Source organism: Bubalus bubalis, chromosome X, assembly GCF_019923935.1.
Source record: "Bubalus bubalis isolate 160015118507 breed Murrah chromosome X, NDDB_SH_1, whole genome shotgun sequence".
Lineage (NCBI taxonomy): Eukaryota > Metazoa > Chordata > Mammalia > Artiodactyla > Bovidae > Bubalus > Bubalus bubalis.
The window spans coordinates 87,342,777-87,363,892 of NC_059181.1; the positions used below are offsets into that span (position 1 = coordinate 87,342,777).

General features: G+C 38.8%; 2 protein-coding genes across 4 annotated transcripts in view; one reads left to right on the forward strand and one right to left on the reverse strand.

The window, feature by feature from the left end:
* DNAAF6 (dynein axonemal assembly factor 6) overlaps positions 1-2,950 on the reverse strand; it is a 49,606-nt gene extending 46,656 nt beyond the window's left edge. For both annotated transcript variants that reach the window (XM_006050717.3, XM_025276043.2), the window contains exon 1: positions 2,835-2,950. The gene's annotated coding sequence lies outside the window, so the exon portion shown is untranslated. The remainder of the gene's footprint in view (positions 1-2,834) is intronic.
* Positions 2,951-3,070: 120 nt separating this feature from the next.
* NUP62CL (nucleoporin 62 C-terminal like) overlaps positions 3,071-21,116 on the forward strand; it is a 105,697-nt gene continuing 87,651 nt past the window's right edge. For both annotated transcript variants that reach the window (XM_025276041.2, XM_025276042.2), the window contains exon 1: positions 3,071-3,221. The gene's annotated coding sequence lies outside the window, so the exon portion shown is untranslated. The remainder of the gene's footprint in view (positions 3,222-21,116) is intronic.

A 21,116-nucleotide genomic window follows, 5' to 3' on the forward strand; every position in this document is an offset into this window, starting at 1 on the left:
ATTTTAAAAATATATTGCTAAATGTTTTCTTTGAAGTTTGGTTATATAGAAACTAAATTTTCTAGACCTCCCCTCCTTTTGTTTTCTCTCACTCGCTTTTCAGAGAAGGCAATGGCACCCTACTCCAGTACTCTTGCCTGGAAAATCCAATGGACGGAGGAGCCTGGTGGGCTGCAGTCCATGGGGTCCTGAAGAGTCGGACACAACTGAGCGACTTCACTTTCACTTTTCATTTTCATGCACTGGAGAAGGAAATGGCAACTCACTCCAGTATTCTTGCCTGGAGAATCCCAGGGACGCAGAGCCTGGTGGGCTGCCGTCTATGGGGTCGCACAGAGTCGGACACGACTGAAGCGACTTAAGCAGCTGAAGCAGCAATAGCAATACTCTCTTTTGCTGGCCAGTTCCAGTGGCAGAGTTTTCTAGACAGTACCTTTCATTTTTCCCATATCAACTTGAAACCTTAGGGCCTTCACAGGTAATGGGGGATCTCTCTTGGTACTAGCCACAGTGAGCTAAAGGGGCAAATACTTCAGGATAAGCTCTTTAACCAAAATATTGGAGCCATTTAGGGACTGCTGCTGCTGCTGCTGCTAAGTCGCTTCAGTCGTGTCCGACTCTGTGCGACCCCAGAGACGGCAGCTGTCCCAGGCAAGAATACTGGAATGGGTTGCCATTTCCTTCTCCAATGCACGAAAGTGAAAAGTGAAAGTGAAGTCACTCAGGTTGTCTACTTGAAAGTTACACAGTCGTGTCCGACTCCTAGAGACCCCATGGACTGCAGTCTACCAGGCGCCTCCGTCCCTGGGATTTTCCAGGCAAGAGTACTGGAGTGGGGTGCCATTGCCTTCTCCAATTTAGGGACTAAACAAGATAAAATAGGATTACTACAGACTGATAGTACTGAAACAATAATGTCAATAACTTGAGATTAAGTCAGACTGTAGTTAAGAGGGCTGGGGTCATGCTTCCTTTTTATTTTTACCTTTTATTTCTTTTTATTTTTACAGTGTCAATAGGAATGGCTCTCTGACTTGAACTAATTGGAGGAAAGTCTAGGTTAAATTGGTGAAAACTCTGAACTACACACTATTCAAAAAGAAATGATATCTTATTGATTCAAGTTTATATAGCAAATAAAATTAGAGTAATAAACACTTATCAAATATTATCATTTGGGAACTTGTTTAATAGGTAAACACATATCCCCATGTAGAGTGCTGTTTACAGCCGAATGATTTGAAAGCATTAAAAATTCATTTACTCTCAAAATTGGCATATCTCCTGCAACTTTATTTACATAGTGCCTTATTTAACAATTCCTGTATTAAAATTCTTCCAAAAACACTAAAGTAAACATCATCGCTGCCTATGTCTGAGTTAAATTATAATGTACTGGTTAACTGGGTTTTTTTTTTTCCTTACATTTTTGACAACTATACACTTCAATGCTTCCCTATTTTTGTTTTCCTTCTTTTTTGGCTGCACCATGCTTGTGCATGCTTTAGGAACTTCCCAACCAGTGATGGAACTGGTGACCCCTTCAGTGAGAGCATGGAATCTTAACCACTGAACGACCAGGGAAGTCCCTCCCTGACAATTAAAACGAATTCATTTTGACTTTGTTTTTAAAATACCAAGAATAATTTTCTTATTTTAGGGCTCTAACTTTCACTGCCATCAAGTGTACTCAGTCATAAGTAACTATGGGGAGGTAACAGAGTTTTAATTACAATTTTAAAATATTTAATGGAAGATGATTTTTGAAAGTACCTGGGATATTTCATAAACATAAAGGTCAAGAAATGAGCTGCTTGATTTAGTATTTCCTATATCCATTATTTTTTATTTTAGCCAAACTTAATACACTTGCCAATAATTTTTGTTGTTTCTGTCCCGTTCCCATACTTCACCTTTATCTGAAAAGTTGAGATGGCTCATTGTCCTTTAGTACTTTTAAATTTTCTCCCCAAGTCAAGAGGTCTGTTTTATTCATTTCTTCAGGAAATAGACTCTATTCTGAATCAAAGCTCTTAGGAGAAATGACCCCTAACTCTCGGCTCAAATTCTATTCTTTACCCTCACTCAGATTTTATTTTTTGTCACAGTCTGTTGTTACCTTTTGATGCAAACAGTTCAACAACAATATAATGCTATCTCAATCAGCCCTTGGGGAGTAGCAGATTTGGTAGGTACAAGTAGTCTTTTACACACCACACTCCAGACCTCCAAGTGCCCTCTGACCGCTTCTCACTCAACTGATCTGACCAACATTCGTCAGAGCTCTCACGCCACAGCATTCACATTCCCTCACAAAGGGCATTGTCCACGTAGCAAGGGACAGTCTGAACAGCAAAATATCCCCTAAAAATATATCACAACCAAGCATGCAGGTCCAAGATAAATCATGCCTATACGTGTAAAACAAAAAGTACACTGGCTGCTCCAACTGGGAGCACCCAGATATACCTACAAGGAAAAAGTTTTCACTCTCAGATTAGCGATACAACCATTAAGTGTGTGTGAGTGTCTAAAGACATGGGTAAGGCGTCACAGGCTCATTTTGGCCTTCTGACATTCAAGAAGCATCCATCCCTTGTCTAGTAAAACTGGCTCATCTCACTCACATTCTAATAGACTGAGTTTTGTTAAAGCTGAATCCTGCTTCTAGCAAGGCTGGGGGGATTTAGAACAAGACTGTTCTATCTGCAACTTGTGGCTTTTGCGGGGTATCTCTCAGAGCCGTTAGTATTTAGAGGCCTCCCTAGTTTCTCGGATAGCTAAAGTATCTGAGGACCCCTTCTTTTCCCCTCCTAAGGGTCAGGTTTCCTCACCTGTGTCACTTTTGGGGTGACTCTCTTGGCTTCGAAAATAAACTGCGGCGAGCTCTGCGTCGCTCTGTTGCCTGGGTAACAACTTTGTTTCCCAACTCCCCCAACCCCCACCTCCGGGTTCCCGCTTGACTTTGCTGGCCAATCATAGAGGAGTCTTCTTTGACCCCCCTCATGGGAATCAACCAATCGGAGCCCGTGCCTGTTGGGGTCTGTAACCGCCCTTTCTAATTAACTAGGTCTACCCCTTTAAGCGTCGGTCTCAGTGAGCGTCGCTCCAGAGGGAACGCGCCCACTGCGGAGACCGGTTTTTTCCGGCCCCAGAAGGCCCCGACCCCGCCTCTCTCGCAGTGTCGGCCGCTTCACGATTTACTTCGAAGTGCCACCAGGGTAAGTTTGCGGGGTTTCGTTTGTTCCGGGCATCAGCCAGTTCCCTCTTTACTTTTTTTCCTGAGCGTGAATTCTAGGTCGGACTGTTTGTTCTCCCGCCGATCTGGAGCAGGGGGATGGAACGGTGGGCTCGGTGGCCCGGGGGTTGAGATTTTGCTGCGGCTTCACTCGCGCTCTCCACGCCCCCTTTCTGCCCAGTGTTAGAGACGCGTGTTGTGATAACATCCTGATTTAAACCGTTTGTGTATACGTGATGGCACCCCACTCCAGTACTCTTGCCTGGAAAATCCCATGGATGGAGGAGCCTGGTAGGCTGCAGTCCATGGGGTCGCTAAGGGTCGGACACGACTGAGCGACTTCCCTTTCACTTTTCACTTTCATGCATTGGAGAAGGAAATGGCAACCCACTCCAGTGTTCTTGCCTGGAGAATCCCAGGGATGGCAGAGCCTGGCCCGCGGCCGTCTATGGGGTCGCACAGAGTCGGACACGACTGAAGCGACTTAGCAGCAGCAGCAGTGTGTAGGTGTGTGTAGGATGGGATCGCGTTCCCCACAACTCCGCTCTCGTGGTGTGCAAGCCTTCGGGATCCGGAGCCCCAATGGGGAGCGCCTCTTCTGCTGCTGTGAGGCTACTAGAGAGCAGGAGCTACGTGTTGGTCCCACTCCCGGGAACGTCGCCCGTCTCTGTGCCCCGCGTTTCCCGCCTTGGAATGGATAAACGCAGGCATTCCGCGGGTTTGTCATTGCTTGACTATCCGAGTGTTTGCCCTTCGTCTAGAAGTTCCGTTGTGACCCTCGTTTCTCCAGAATCCTGTGGATTGTTTGGCTTAATAAATATTTGGAGTGTTCGGAACTGACCGGCTATGTTCGCTAGTGGGTCGCTTCATACAGTATTTGTGTGTTGTAAGTGAGGAGAAATAGGGCGGCTTTAATGGATGGTTACTGTTGGTTTTCCAGGGCTTGGAATTCAGTTATAAATTAACTAAATTGTTTTCCTTCTTTCTGCTCTCTGGTAAATAGTAAAGCTTGAGTAATTTGTCTATTCTACTTGTTATTAGCACAGAAAACAAAAAGCGAACGTAGAACATTTAAGTTTTGCCTAACTTTTGGTTTTTTGGCCAAGTTACCTATACCATAATTCCCTTTATTACTGTAGGTGATCAGAGTTGAAGTGTATTAAATATTACGTCTCTCAGATACTTGTGGAGCTTAAGTTATGTAAACTATGCTGTCTCTTCTTTCTTGATTGCTTGTATCTTTCTTGTTCTCCCGCCGACCCGGAGCAGGGGGACTGAAGGGTATAGGCTCGGTGGCCTGGGGGCTGAGGAGATTTTGCTGAGGTTTCTTTTTTTTTTTTTTTTTCCATTATTATTATTTTTTAATTTAATTTTATTACTTTACAATATTGTATTGGTTTTGCCATACATCAACATGAATCAGCCACGGGTGTACAGGTGTTCCCAATCCTGAACCCCCCTTCCACCTCCCTCCCCGTACCATCCCTCTGGGTCATCCCAGTGCACCAGCCCCGAGCATCCTGTATCCTGCATCGAACCTTGACTGGAGATTCGTTTCTTATATGATATTATACATGTTTCAATGCCATTCTCCCAAATAATCCCACCCTCACCCTCTCCCACAGAGTCCAAAAGACTGTTCTATACATCTGTGTCTCTTTTGCTGTCTCGCATACAGGGTTATCGTTACCATCTTTCAAAATTCCATGTATGTGCATTAGTATCTGTATTGGTGTTTTTCTTTCTGGCTTCCTTCACTCTGTATAATAGGCTCCAGTTGCATCCACCTCATTAGAACTGATTCAAATGTATTCTTTTTAATGGCTGAGTAATACTCCATTGTGTATATGTACTACAGCTTTCTTATCCATTCATCTGCTGATGGACATCTAGGTTGCTTCCATGTCCTGGCTATTATAAACAGTGCTGTGATTAACATTGGGGTACAAGTGTCTCTTTCAGTTCTGGTTTCCTCAGTGTGTATGCCCAGCAGTGAGGTTGCTGGGTCATAAGGCAGTTTTATTTCCAGTTTTTTAAGGAGTCTCCACACTGTTCTCCATAGTGGCTGTACTAGTTTGCATTCCCACCAACAGTGTAAGAGGGTTCCCTTTTCTCCACACCCTCTCCAGCATTTATTACTTGTAGACTTTTGGATCGCAGCCATTCTGACTGGCGTGGAATGGTGCCTCATTGTGGTTTTGATTTGCATTTCTCTGATAATGAGTGATGTTGAGCATCTTTTCATGTGTTTGTTAGCCATCTGTATGTCCTCTTTGGAGAAATGTCTATTTAGTTCTTTGGCCCATTTTTTGATTGGGTTGTTTATTTTTCAGGAATTGAGCTGCAGGAGTTGCTTGTATATTTTTGAGATTAGTTGTTTGTCAGTTGCTTCATTTGCTATTATTTTCTCCCATTCTGAAGGCTGTCTTTTCACCTTGCTTATAGTTTCCCTTGTTGTGGCGAAGCTTTGAAGTTTAATTGGGTCCCATTTGTTTATTTTTGCTTTTATTTCCAGTATTCTGGGAGATGGGTCATAGAGGATCCTGCTGTGATGTATGTCGGAAAGTGTTTTGCCTATGTTCTCCTCTAGGAGTTTTATAGTTTCTGGTCTTACATTTAGATCTTTAATCCATTTTGAGTTTATTTTTGTGTATGGTGTTAGAAAGTGTTCTAGTTTCATTCTTTTACAAGTGGTTGACCAGTTTTCCTAGCACCACTTGTTAAAGAGATTGTCTTTAATCCATTGTATATTCTTGCCTCCTTTGTCAAAGATAAGGTGTCCATAGGTACATGGATTTATCTCTGGGCTTTCTATTTTGTTCCATTGATCTATATTTCTGTCTTTGTGCCAGTACCATATTGTCTTGATGACTGTGGCTTTGTAGTAGAGCCTGAAGTCAGGCAGGTTGGTTCCTCTAGTTCCATTCTTCTTTCTCAAGATTGCTTTGGCTATTCGAGGTTTTTTGTATTTCCATACAAATTGTGAAATCATTTGTTCTAGCTCTGTGAAGAATACTGTTGGTAGCTTGATAGGGATTGCATTGAATCTATAGATTGCTTTGGGTAGTATACTCATTTTCACTATATTGATTCTTCCAATCCATGAACATGGTATATTTCTCCATCTGTTAGTGTCCTCTTTGATTTCTTTCACCAGTGTTTTATAGTTTTCTATATATAGGTCTTTAGTTTCTTTAGGTAGATATATTCCTAAGTATTTTATTCTTTTCGTTGCAATGGTGAATGGAATTGTTTCCTTAATTTCTCTTTCAGTTTTCTCATTATTAGTGTATAGGAATGCAAGGGATTTCTTTGTGTTGATTTTACATCCTGCAACTTTACTATATTCATTGATTAGCTCTAGTAATTTTCTGGTGGAATCTTTAGGGTTTTCTATGTAGAGGATCATGTCATCTGCAAACAGTGAGTTTTACTTCTTTTCCAATCTGGATTCCTTTTATTTCTTTTTCTTCTCTGATTGCTGTGGCCAAAACTTCCAAATCTATGTTGGATAGTAGTGGTAAGAGTGGGCACCCTTGTCTTGTTCCTGACTTTAGGGGAAATGCTTTCAATTTTTCACCATTGAGGATAATGTTTGCTGTGTGTTTGTCATATATAACTTTTATTATGTTGAGGTATGTTCCTTCTATTCCTGCTTTCTGGAGATATTTTATCATAAATGGATGTTGAATTTTTTCAAAGACTTTCTCTGCATTTATTGAGATACTCATATGGCTTTTATTTTTCAATTTGTTAATGTGGTGTATTACATTGATTGATTTGCAGATATTGAAAAATCCTTGTATCCCTGGGATAAAGCCCACTTGGTCATGGTGTATGATCTTTTTAATGTGTTGTTGGATTCTGATTGCTAGAATTTTGTTAAGGATTTTTGCATCTATGTTCATCAGTGATATTGGCCTGTAGTTTTCTTTTTTTGTGGGATCTTTGTCAGGTTTTGGTATTAGGGTGATGGTGGCCTCATAGAATGAGTTTGGAAGTTTACCTTCCTCTGCGATTTTCTGGAAGAGTTTGAGCAGGATAGGTGTTAGCTCTTCTCTAAATTTTTGGTAGAATTCAGCTTTGAAGCCGTCTGGACCTGGGCTTTTGTTTGCTGGAAGATTTTTGATTACAGTTTCAATTTCCGTGCTTGTGATGGGTCTGTTAATATTTTCTATTTCTTCCTGGTCCAGTTTTGGAAAGTTGTACTTTTCTAAGAATTTGTCCATTTCTTCCACGTTGTCCATTTTATTGGCATATAATTGCTGATAGTAGTCTCTTATGATCCTTTGTATTTGTGTGTTGTCTGTTGTGATCTCTCCATTTTCATTTCTAATTTTATTGATATAGTTTTTCTCCCTTTTTTTCTTGATGAGTCTGGCTAATGGTTTGTCAATTTTATTTATCCTTTCAAAGAACCAGCTTTTGACTTTGTTGATTTTTGCTATGGTTTCTTTTGTTTCTTTTGCATTTATTTCTGCCCTAATTTTTAAGATTTCTTTCCTTCTACTAACCCTGGGGTTCTTCATTTCTTCCTTTTCTAGTTGCTTTAGCTGTAGAGTTAGGTTATTTATTTGACTTTTTTCTTGTTTCTTGAGGTATGCCTGTATTGCTATGAACTTTCCCCTTATCACTGCTTTTACAGTTGCTGCGGTTTCACTCGCTCTCCCCACGCCCCCTTTCTGCCTGGTGTTAACAGATGCGTGTTGTGGAATTCTGGAAAATTCTCTGAAACTTTCAATTTTATATGTGTGTGTGTGTGTGTGTGTGTATATATATATATATATATATATATATATATATATATATATATATAATATGTATATTTAAATGTGGACCACTACCCACTAATGAATTGTCATTCACACTTTGAAAACTCTGGTCTTAGATCATTGGTTTTCAAACTTGTGTGTGTTTAGGAATTATTTAAGATGTTTGTTACAAATGCAGGTTTCCCTAGCTTACTACAGGAACTGGTTCTGTCCCTCTGTGGTGGGCTCCCCCCAAAGGTTCATATAACAAATATAAAGTGCTGGGCAAGGTACCAGATGCACAAATATTTAACAAATAATAGTTTTCTTCTTGGGAAACAAATGCTATTTATGTTTAGGGCTATAACTGTCTCTTTATTTTGCCCCTGCAAGGTTGAATCCATCAGTTCAGTTCAGTCGCTCAGTTGTGTCCAACTCTTTGCTACCCCATGGTCTACAGCTGCCAGGCTTCCCTGTCCATCACCAACTCCCAGAACTTGAAAATAATTCAAATTCATGTCCATCCAGTCGGTGATGCCATGCATCTATCTCATCCTCTGCCGTCCCCTTTTCCTCCCACCCTCAATCTTTCCCAGCATCAGGGTCTTTTCAAATGAGTCAGTTCTTCCCATCAAGTGGCAAAAGTATTGGAGTTTCAGCTTCAGCATCAGTCCTTCCAATGAATATTCAGGACTGATTTCCTTTAGGATTGACTGATTTGATCTCCTTGCAGCCCAAGGGACTCTCAAGAGTCTCTCCAACACCACAGTTCAAAAGCATCAATTCTTTGGCGCTCAGCTTTCTTTGTGGTCCAACTCTCACATCCATATGTGACTACTGGAAAAACCATAGCTTTGACTAGACAGACCTTTCTTGGCAAAGTAATGTCTCTGCTTTTAAATATGCTGTCTAGGTTGGTCATAACTTTCCTTCCAAGGAGTAAGCATCTTTTAATTTCATGTCTGCAATCACCATCTGCAATGATTTTGGAACCCCCAAAAACAAAGTCTCTCATTGTTTCCATTGTTTCCCCATCTACTTGCAATGAAGTCATGGGACCAGACGCCATGATCTGAGTTTTCTGAAGGTTGAGTTTTAAGCCAACTTTTTCACTCTGCCTTTTCACTTTCATCAAGAGGCTCTTTTGTTCTTCTTCACTTTCTGCCATAAGGGTGGTGTCATCTGCATATCTGAGGTTATTGATATTTCTCCCAGCAATCTTGATTCCAGTTTGTGCTTCTTCCAGCCCAGCATTTCTCATGATGTACTCTGCATGTAAGTTAAATAAGCAGGGTGACAATATACAGCCTTGATGTACTTCTTTCCCAATTTGGAACTGGTCTGTTGTTCCATGTCCGGTTCTAACTGTTACTTTTTGACCTGCATACAGATTTCTCAGGAAGCAGGTCAGGTGGTCTGGTATTCCCATTTCTTTAAGAATTTTCCACAGTTTGTTGTGATCAACACAGTCAAAGGCTTTGGCATAGTCAATAAAGCAGAAGTAGATGTTTTTCTGGAACTCTCTTGCTTTTTCAATGATCCAACGGGTGTTGGCAGTTTGATCTCTGGTTCCTCTGCCTTTTCTAAGTCTAGCTTGAACATTTGAAGTTCACAGTTCATGTAATGTTGAAGCCTGGCTTGGAGAATTTTGAGCATTACTTTGCTAGCGTTTGAGATGAGTGCAATTGTGTGGTAGTTTGAACATTCTTTGGCATTGCCTTTCTTTCTGGCTTTGACTGCAAGTTTGATCTTAAAGTAGGGAAACTTGAGAGATCCGAAAGATAAAAAAGACAACTAAATGTTTCTGTGAGTTATAGGTGTGACAAAGGGATATAGTTTAGCTAATTTAATTCTTTTATAATATATAAACTGTTCTGAAACACTAATTAAATAATTTATTAAACCAGAATTAAAAGAAATTAAAGACAGAAGATTTCCCTCAATTCTGTTACCAAGATAGAACTGATATTTCTGTTTCTCTCCTATTTTATCCAAATGTATTGATTTTTTTTTGCATGACCTTAATCCCTATTTATACAATGCTTTGTTCCTTTTATTTAATACAGTTCTGGGAATTTTTTCTGTGTTGTTTATAGTCCTCATGTTTTTCATTATTGATGGCACCTTGATATTCCATAAAGTGAGATGTCCATAATTTACTCAGCCTAACTAAACCAACAACAGAAGATTTAGTTCTGATTATTCCATGTTATTGTTAACACTGTAAAGTCTTGACTATTTAAAATCATTTGTATAGCTTTTACCTTCCATACACTCAAGAGGAATCCTAACAGGAAGGCCGGTGATCTGGACCTGAGCTGTGAGTTTCTGCCCCGTTGGATGTATGGATTTGCCCATCTATGTTTCTATGTGCTGGAGTAGCAGTTATCAACCAGGATATTCATTTTACGTATGAGTTAGGTTGAATATATTTTTAAACTAATAAATATGGACATTTTTAAAAGGATACAGTTTAAGAAAATATATGAATCAAAGCCGATTCAAGTGCCATAATAATAGTCATGGTGATTAGCTTTCTTTTTGAATATCTTTTCCAAAGATTATATGAGTGTGTATTCATTTGTAATTTAAATTTTTATAAAGGAAGCAATTAAGTTGACTGGGAGAATAAGATCTATAATTGGTCTGTATTAACACATTCCCCGTTTTCAAAGCATTTGAACTGTCTTGTTTTCTGTCATTCTAAAACATTAACTAGCCGCCCTTTCTAAAGTTGTAAAATATTTCAAACAAAAAAGTACAGGCTGTTATACATTATCATCCATGTACTACCAAAGATTTAGCAAGTGTTAACCTTTTGCTATATTTTCATTAGGTACTGTTTTTTTTTTAAAGAACCAAGCATTACACTAAAATTAAACATAAAGCTAAAACACTACCTCTTTGTACCCCTTCCCAGCCACATTTCCTTCCCATCCCAGAGATATTTGTCCTTCTGAAGTTATTAAATATTTTTCCTTGTTTTTAAGTGCTCTCAAATATAGATGACCATAACTGATTTGTAATATATTGTTTTGTATGTCCTTTAACATTTACAAAAACAGTCTACTGTATTTACTCTTCTGCAACTTTTTTAAGGTCAACATTGTTTTTGAGATTTATCTGATATTTATCAGTTTATATTGATAAATGTAGATAAAGTTAGTTATCTGGGGGTAAGATAGATTGGTAGATTGGGATTGCCTTATACACACACTACTATATATAAAAGATAACAAGAACCTATTCTCTATATAGCACAGGGAACTCTATTTGGTGCTCTGTAATGACCTGTATCAGAGAAGGCAATGGCACCCCACTCCAGTACTCTTGCCTGGAAAATCCCATGGACGGAGGAGCCTGGTAGGCTCCAGTCCATGGGGTCTCTAAGAGTCGGACACGACTGAGCGACTTCACTTTCACTCTTCACTTGCCTGCATTGGAGAAGGAAATGGCAACCCACTCCAGTGTTCTTGCCTGGAGAATCCCAGGGATGGGGGAGCCTGGTGGGCTGCTGTCTATGGGGTCGCACAGAGTCGGACACAACTGAGCAACTTCACTTTCACTTTCACTAATGACCTGTGTAGGATTCCCAGGTGGTGCTAGTGGTAAATAACTCGCAGGTTTGATCCCTGGGTTGGGAAGATTACCTGGAGGAGGGCATGGCAATCCACTCCAGTATTCTTGCCTGGAAAATCCCATGGACAGAGGAGCCTGGCAGGATACAGTCTGTAGCATCGCAAAGAGTTGGACACCACTGAAGTGACTTAGCTCACAATGACCTATATGGGAAAGAAATCTGAAAGAGTGTGGATATATATACACTATAATCATGTATAATTGATTCACTTTGCTATACAACAGAAACTAACACAACATTGTTAATCAACTATATGCCAATAAAAATTAATTAAATAAAAATTTTAAATTATATAACATATATATAACTCACATAAATACTAAAATGTGAAGTGTTTTTTTATTTTTCAAACAGTTATTTCCATAACACAAAATATTCAAAAATGCTATCTTGCCATTTAATATGTACAATCTTCATAGGCTTCTCCCAATGAAGTTATTGCACAATCCAGGAATAAAGCTTAAAACAGAAAATCACTTAGGAGTAATAAAATCTAAATTAACTAAAAAAAAACTTAGTTGTTTTTATTACTGTAAGGTAGTCCTTATATAACTATGCCACTTAAAAATTCCTCTGTTGTTGTTAGACATTTAGGTTGTTTCAGGTATACAAATGTTCATGTAAATCATACAAATATTGTATGATTCCACTAAAAGAGGTCCCTAAAATAGGCAAATTCATAGAGACAGAAAGTAAAATAGAGGTTACCAGGGGCTGGGGGAGTGGGCAATAGGGAGTTATTGTTCAATTGGTGCAAAGTTTCTGTTTGCAGTGATAAAAAAGTTCTTAAATAGGTAGTGGTGATGGTTGAGCAATGTTGTGACTGTATTAATACTTAATGCCACTGAATTGTACACTTAAAAATGGTTAAAAGGGTAAATTTTACATTATGTATATTTTGCCACAATAAAAAGTTACAAACATAAGAATTACACTTATTTTTTGGAGACATGTACTCTATGACTTGTTTTTTGTGGAGTAAAGCCCTGAGAAAAGTGAAATGTATTTTAAAAATAAACAAATTAAGTTGTATTAGCCAGATCTGTTTTTCCTGGTAAAATCAAATTTTTTGAAATCTTTAGATAATGCTTGTGAAATCTTTACACAATGCTTGTGTAAGATTTTTATGAATACTATACTTCAGAAGTCTCCAGTTTTTTTTGGTTCTTTTTGCTTTTTTCCCTCTAAGGTTTTGTGGGAGGATACTTCTGAAAGTGAGTAGGCCTTTGAGGCTGTATTTTGCATTAGAATACCATTCCTCTTTCATTTCTTGGGCTAGTTTTCTCTAGTGATTTACTTTCCTTTCTCCTCCCCTCTCCCCTAACCCTGTTCTTTCACTGCTGCCCCCGCCCCATACTCTGCCAGTGCCTCCCCCAAGCTCTGCCCTTTTGGATCCCTCTGACTTCTTTCCACTTAGCCCAGCCTTCTCTTTGGGTTTCTCCACTCTCCACTCTCGTCCTCTCTTGAGTACCACCCCCATCCCCCCACCCTCCCCCACTCCTGCATCCTTCTCAGCTCCTCCCAGATTTCCCCTCTCTTGAGTCCTTCTGCTCACCCTCCCCTTTGATCCCATCTCTGGTCTTTTCCAATTTTGTAACTGCTGAAGGCATTTGCTGAAAATAAGACCTGTTTTATGGAAAGTTACAGTCTTCTGAGGTGTCAGACTTGTAATATTTGGAAAGTTTGATCTTAATTTGGGGATTTGAAAAACCCTTTCTAGTCCTTCCCTTCAAGGGGGCTTCCCTTGTGCCTCAGCTGGTAAAGAAACCGCCTGCAATGCGGGAGACCTGGGTTTGATCCCTGGGTTGGGAAGATCTCCTGGAGAAGGGAAAGGCTACCCACTCCAGTATTCTGACCTGGAGAATTCCATGGACTGTGTAGTCCATGGGGTTGCAAAGAGTTGGACATGATTGAGCAGCTTTCACTCACTTCTAGCCCTTAAAATAAGATTCAGACATTATGGCCTTGACAAGTTAAAGTAAAAAGGAAGAGAAAAGCACTTAATGTGAATGATAATCAATGTGTTACATTGCCTAAGATGTTTAATATGAACTGAAATCATTTTCAGTAGCTCTATATTTTAGTTTGGCATAAAATACAAATGATCACCATTAGAAGTTTGACCCCTTCCTATTTCCTTTACAGTGGCTGTACTGATCTCACCTCTCCCTATCCATTTCTCTTTGGGGACTCAAACATTTAGGATAAAATATTTGTAACTCAGTTTATACTTCCAGAGTTGGCATCAATGACTGTCAGTGCAAATAAGGACCCTGCTGTACTTTGAGGTTTCAATTTTCCTAGTTTCTTCTTTAGTTCCATTTCTGTAAGGCTTTTCTTGGTGGAACAAGAGATTTCTTCAGTGATTTTGTACTTTTCCTTTGCTTCTCTGCCTTTCTCCTTAGTTTGATAATTAATGATATGTTAAGGAACTGTATGTATCATCAGAAGTGACTATTTATGGGAATGGTTTTATAACATGACTAATCACATTGCATGAATTTTCAGACCAGATCGTTTAGTCATGATGTTCTTGAGAAGGTGAAGTGAATTCATGACACTTAATGGTTATCAAGTAACTAGGCATTTTAGGGAGAATACTGTCTCCAAAGATTTGCTTCTAAGAATGTGGGGAAGTTTTTAAATCAGTTACAGGGCTGAACTTTTATACTAGTCACGTCTTGACAGTCATTTCTCAAAGTAATGTAGGGAAATAATGGCATGAGTGATCCCCCCAAATCATTTGTACTTTGTGAGACAGAAGCCCGTGAACATTTATGCTGAAATGGCTTATAATAGGTACCCAGACTTGAACTTACTTTGAATCTGCCCTTTGAGAATCAAATTTATCTTCCTAATCTGTGTTACTTAAACTAATATCACAGTGAAAGTATTATGTCCAATTCCTTCACTTGCTACTTGTTTGACCTTCGGAAAGTGATTTAGTATCTTAGAGCCTCAGTTTCTTCAGCTATAATATGGAGATCAAAATAGTTTGTTGTAGGTAATTCAAAGATGAGGAATTTTAGATTCAATAAGTGATTTTGTCATTTTCCTTTTATATAAGAGATTCAAGAACTTAAGAGATAAAAATGGTGTATCCTGAAATGACCTACCATTATTTACTGATCCTCAGTCAGATTTCTTACTACCCAAAAGACTCCCAGGATCTATAAATGACGATTGATAGTATACAGAGAAGATAATTTGCATGCTGATAAATGAGATAGTCATGTAGTAATTTTTTTAAATTGTAATTTGAAATGCAATTTATGTTCACTCTCTGGGCCAGCTCAGAGAGTGTTCAGTAAATATCCCTGATTGACTGATGCTTCACTGATAGTGAGGAGAACCCCAGCATTATATTTTGGAAAACTTTCGTATAGCACTTTACATTAGACAAGACAATATATGTGGAGGGCCCTTTGTAAACTTATTTTTAAGAAAACATTTTGGTTTCTTACTTAGTGGAATTGCCAGAATTTTAGAGGTGATTAAACTGAGATTCTAATGCATTTAAGTGACTAGCATGGTCAGATAGGCAGTGTTACTCAGTTGTGTCTTACTCTTTGTGATCCCATGGACTGTAGCCTGCCAGGCTTCTCCTGTCCATGGAATTCTCCAGGCAAGAATACTGGAGTAGGTTGCCGTTCCCTTCTGCAGGGGATCTTCCCAACCCAGGGATCAAACCTGTGTCTCCTGCATTGCAGGCAGATTCTTTACTGTCTGAGCCACCAGAGAAGCCCTACGATAGGCAGTAACACTCATTGAATTGTTTTCTTCCTATCCGGGTATTTAATTAATTAATTGGACTACCAGACAAGGATCATCTGCCCATTTCCAGGAGCCTTTCCAGGGAGCTCTGGTGATTTCTGTATGCCTAGTGATTTTTCTGCAGAAGTCCTTTGCGTGTATGAGAGTGTGTGTGTGGGGGGGGGGGGTGTAAAGGCCTCAGTTGAGTCATTTACCACTTATCATTTCTTTATTTGAACATGTGTGCTTGCATTAAGGCAGCCAGGATGGAACTGTAAGCTGAGTTCAACATAAAAAGCTGTAGTTTTTTCAACTTTAGGCTCCTACTCAGACAGTGTGGATAAGGAGAGAGCTTTGAAGAGGAATAGAAGTTGGCTAGAGGAACTCAACACTGACAAAGACTCATAGCCCACTCATAGCCACATAAAGGGAGTACAGACTTGTTTTCCTTTTTTTTTATTAAAGCATTGATATGAAGAGAGAAGCTGAAGTGTGCTAAGATCTTTTTTGTTAAAAATGATATAGAATACTCATTAATTTCAGGTTTTGTTAGAAGAACATAAATTTAAACATGTTAAAATAAAGAATTCAGTTCATAGCAATACAGGCATACCTCAAGAAAAAAGAAAACAGTCAAATAAATAACCTAACTCTACACCTAAAGCAACTAGAAAAGGAAGAAATGAAGAACCCCAGGGTTAGTAGAAGTAAAGAAATCTTAAAAATTAGAGCAGAAATAAATGCAAAAGAAACAAAAGAGACCATAGCAAAAATCAACAAAGACAAAAGCTGGATCTTTGAAAGGATAAATAAAATTGACAAACCATTAGCCAGATTCATCAAGAAACAAAGGGAGAAAAATTATATCAATAAAATTAGAAATGAAAATGGAGAGATCACAACAGACAACACACAAATACAAAGGATCATAAGAGACTACTATCAGCAATTATATGCCAATAAAATGGACAACGTGGAAGAAATGGACAAATTCTTAGAAAAGTACAACTTTCCAAAACTGGACCAGGAAGAAATAGAAAATATTAACAGACCCATCACAAGCACGGAAATTGAAACTGTAATCAAAAATCTTCCAGCAAACAAAAGCCCAGGTCCAGACGGCTTCAAAGCTGAATTCTACCAAAAATTTAGAGAAGAGCTAACACCTATCCTGCTCAAACTCTTCCAGAAAATCGCAGAGGAAGGTAAACTTCCAAACTCATTCTATGAGGCCACCATCACCCTAATACCAAAACCTGACAAAGATCCCACAAAAAAAGAAAACTACAGGCCAATATCACTGATGAACATAGATGCAAAAATCCTTAACAAAATTCTAGCAATCAGAATCCAACAACACATTAAAAAGATCATACACCATGACCAAGTGGGCTTTATCCCAGGGATACAAGGATTCTTCAATATCCACAAATCAATCAATGTAATACACCATATTAACAAATTGAAAAATAAAAACCATATGATTATCTCAATAGATGCAGAGAAAGCCTTTGACAAAATTCAACATCCATTTATAATAAAAACTTTCCAGAAAGCAGGAATAGAAGGAACATACCTCAACATAATAAAAGTTATATATGACAAACACACAGCAAACATTATCCTCAATGGTGAAAAATTGAAAGCATTTCTTCTAAAGTCAGGAACAAGACAAGGGTGCCCACTTTCACCATTACTATTCAACATAGTTTTGGAAGTTTTGGCCACAGCAATCAGAGCAGAAAAAGAAATAAAATGAATCCAAATTGGAAAAGAAGAAGTAAAACTCTCACTATTTGCAGATGACATGATCCTCTACATAGAAAACCCTAAAGATTCCACCAGAAAATTACTAGAACTAATCAATGAATATAGTAAAGTTTCAGGATATAAAATCAACACCCAGAAATCCCTTGCATTCCTATACACTAATAATGAGAAAACTGAAAGAGAAATTAAGGAAACAATTCCATTCACCATTGCAATGAAAAGAATAAAATACTTAGGAATACATCTACCTAAAGAAACTAAAGACCTATATATAGAAAACTATAAAACACTGGTGAAAGAAATCAAAGAGGACACTAATAGATGGAGAAATATACCATGTTCATGGATTGGAAGAATCAATATAGTGAAAATGAGTATACTACCCAAAGCAATTTATAGATTCAATGCAATCCCTATCAAGCTACCAACAGTATTCTTCACAGAGCTAGAACAAATGATTTCACAATTTGTATGGAAATACAAAAAACCTCGAATAGCCAAAGCGATCTTGAGAAAGAAGAATGGAACTGGAGGAATCAACCTGCCTGACTTCAGGCTCTATTACAAAGCCACAGTCATCAAGACAGTATGGTACTGGCACAAAGACAGAAATATAGATCAATGGAACAAAATAGAAAGCCCAGAGATAAATCCATGTACCTATGGACACCTTATCTTTGACAAAGGAGGCAAGAATATACAATGGATTAAAGACAATCTCTTTAACAAGTGGTGCTGGGAAATCTGGTCAACCACTTGTAAAAGAATGAAACTAGAACACTTTCTAACACCATACACAAAAATAAACTCAAAATGGATTAAAGATCTAAACGTAAGACCAGAAACTATAAAACTCCTAGAGGAGAACATAGGCAAAACACTCTCTGACATAAATCACAGCAGGATCCTCTATGACCCACCTCCCAGAATATTGGAAATAAAAGCAAAAATAAACAAATGGGACCTAATTAAACTTAAAAGCTTCTGCACATCAAAGGAAACTATTAGCAAGGTGAAAAGACAGCCTTCAGAATGGGAGAGAATAATAGCAAATGAAGCAACTGACAAACAACTAATCTCAAAAATATACAAGCAACTCCTGCAGCTCAATTCCTGAAAAATAAACAACCCAATCAAAAAATGGGCCAAAGAACTAAATAGACATTTCTCCAAAGAAGACATACAGATGGCTAACAAACACATGAAAAGATGCTCAACATCACTCATTATCAGAGAAATGCAAATCAAAACCACTCTGAGGTACCATTTCACACCAGTTAGAATGGCTGCGATCCAAAAGTCTACAAGTAATAAATGCTGGAGAGGGTGTGGAGAAAAGGGACCCCTCTTACACTGTTAGTGGGAATGCAAACTAGTACAGCCACTATGGAGAACAGTGTGGAGATTCCTTAAAAAACTGGAAATAGAACTGCCTTATGACCCAGAAATCCCACTGCTGGGCATACACACTGAGGAAACCAGAACTGAAAGAGACACGTGTACCCCAATGTTCATTGCAGCACTGTTTATAATAGCCAGGACATGGAAGCAACCTAGATGTCCATCAGCAGATGAATGGATAAGAAAGCTGTAGTACATATACACAATGGAGTATTACTCAGCCATTAAAAAGAATACATTTGAATCAGTTCTAATGAGGTGGATGCAACTGGAGCCTATTATACAGAGTGAAGGAAGCCAGAAAGAAAAACACCAATACAGTATACTAACACATATATATGGAATTTAGAAAGATGGTAACAATAACCCTGTGTACGAGACAGCAAAAGAGACACTGATGTATAGAACAGTCTTATGGACTCTGTGGGAGAGGGAGAGGGTGGGAAGATTTGGGAGAATGGCATTGAAACATGTATAATATCCTGTATGAAACGAGTTGCCAGTCCAGGTTCGATGCACGATACTGGATGCTTGGGGCTAGTGCACTGGGACGACCCAGAGGGATGGTATGGGGAGGGAGGAGGGAGGAGGGTTCAGGATGGGGAACACATGTATACCTGTGGTGGATTCATTTTGATATTTGGCAAACTAATACAATTTTGTAAAGTTTAAAAATAAAATAAAATTAGAAAAAAAAGAATTCAAGAGAAACTTCTACAAATAAATATACTTAGAATATGTAACTTTTCCAAAGTATGGGGAAAATGAAGGAATACAGAAAATTCCATCAATCCAATTATGCAGAAAAAGATAAAAGATAATCAGTTCAGTTCAGTCGCTCAGTCGTGCCCAACTCTTTGCCACCCCATGAATCACAGCACGCCAGGCCTCCCTGTCCATCACCAACTCCCGGAGTTCACTGAGACTCACGTCCATCGAGTCAGTGATGCCATCCAGCCATCTCATCCTCTGTCGTCCCCTTCTCCTCTTGCCCCCAATCCCTCCCAGGATCAGTCTTTTCCAATGGGTCAACTCTTCGCATGAGGTGGCCAAAGTACTGGAGTTTCAGCTTTAGCATCATTCCTTCCAAGAAATCCTAGGGCTGATCTCCTTCAGAATGGACTGGTTGGATCTCCTTGCAGTCCAAGGGACTCTCAAGAGTCTTCTCCAACACCACAGTTCAAAAGCATCAATTCTTTGGTGCTCAGCTTTCTTCACAGTCCAACTATCACATCCATACATGACCAGTGGAAAAACCATAGCCTTGACTAGATGGACCTTTGTTGGCAAAGTAATGTCTCTGCTTTTTAATATGCTATCTAGGTTGGTCATAACTTTTCTTCCAAGGAGTAAGCGTCTTTTAATTTCATGGCTGCAGCCACCATCTGCAGTGATTTTGGAGCCCCCAAAAATAAAGTCTGACCCTGTTTCCACTGTTTCCCCTTCTATTTCCCATGAAGTGATGGGACCAGATACCATGATCTTTGTTTTCTGAATGTTGAGTTTGAAGGCAACTTTTTCACTCTCCTCTTTCACTTTCATCAAGAGGTCTTTTAGTTCCTCTTCACTTTCTGCCATAAGGGTGGTGTCATCTGCATATCTCAGGTTATTGATATTTCTCCCGGCAATCTTGATTCCAGCTTGTGCTTCTTCCAGCCCAGTGTTTCTCATGATGTACTCTGAATATAAGTTGAATAAGCAGGGTGACAATATACAGCCTTGAAGTACTCCTTTTCCTATTTGGAACCATTCTGTTGTTCCATGTCCAGTTCTAACTGTTGCTTCCTGACCTGCATATAGGTTTCTCAAGAGGCAGGTCAAGTGGTCTGGTATTCCCATCTCTTTCAGAATTTTCCACAGTTTATTGTGATCCACACAGTCAAAGGCTTTGGCATAGTCAATAAAGCAGAAAGATGTTTTTCTGGAACTCTCTTGCTTTTTCGATGATCCAGCGGATGTTAGCAATTTGATCTCTGGTTCCTCTGCCTTTTCTAAAACCAGCTTGAACATCTGGAAGTTCACGGTTCATATATTGCTGAAGCTTGGCTTGGAGAATTATAATTCAAGCCACATTGTAACGTGGCAAATAAATAAGACAAAATAGGATGGACTAAATAAGTGTCAAGTTGTATCAGTAGGCATATAAATGTGAATAAATTAAACTCAGCTCATTAAATTTCAGTGTCTCTGTCTATTCTATTTGCTATGTTGTATTATCTTTTATCTTTTTCTGCATAATTGGACTGATGAAATTTTCTGTATTCCTTTGTTTTTCCTATACTTGGGAAGTTACATATTCTAATAATATTTATTTGTATGAGTTTCTCTTGAATTCTTTAACATGTTTAAGTTTATGTTCTTCTAACAAAGCCTGAAGTTAATGAGTATTCTATATCCTTTTTAACAAAAAAGACTTTGTCACACTTCAGCTTTTCTCTGCATATCAATGTTTTAATTTAAAAAATGGAAAACAACTCTGTACTTCCTCTGGGTGGCTAAGAGTAGGAATATCTGTCTCTGTCAATGTTGACTTCCTCTAGCCAACTTCTGTTTCTCCTCAAAG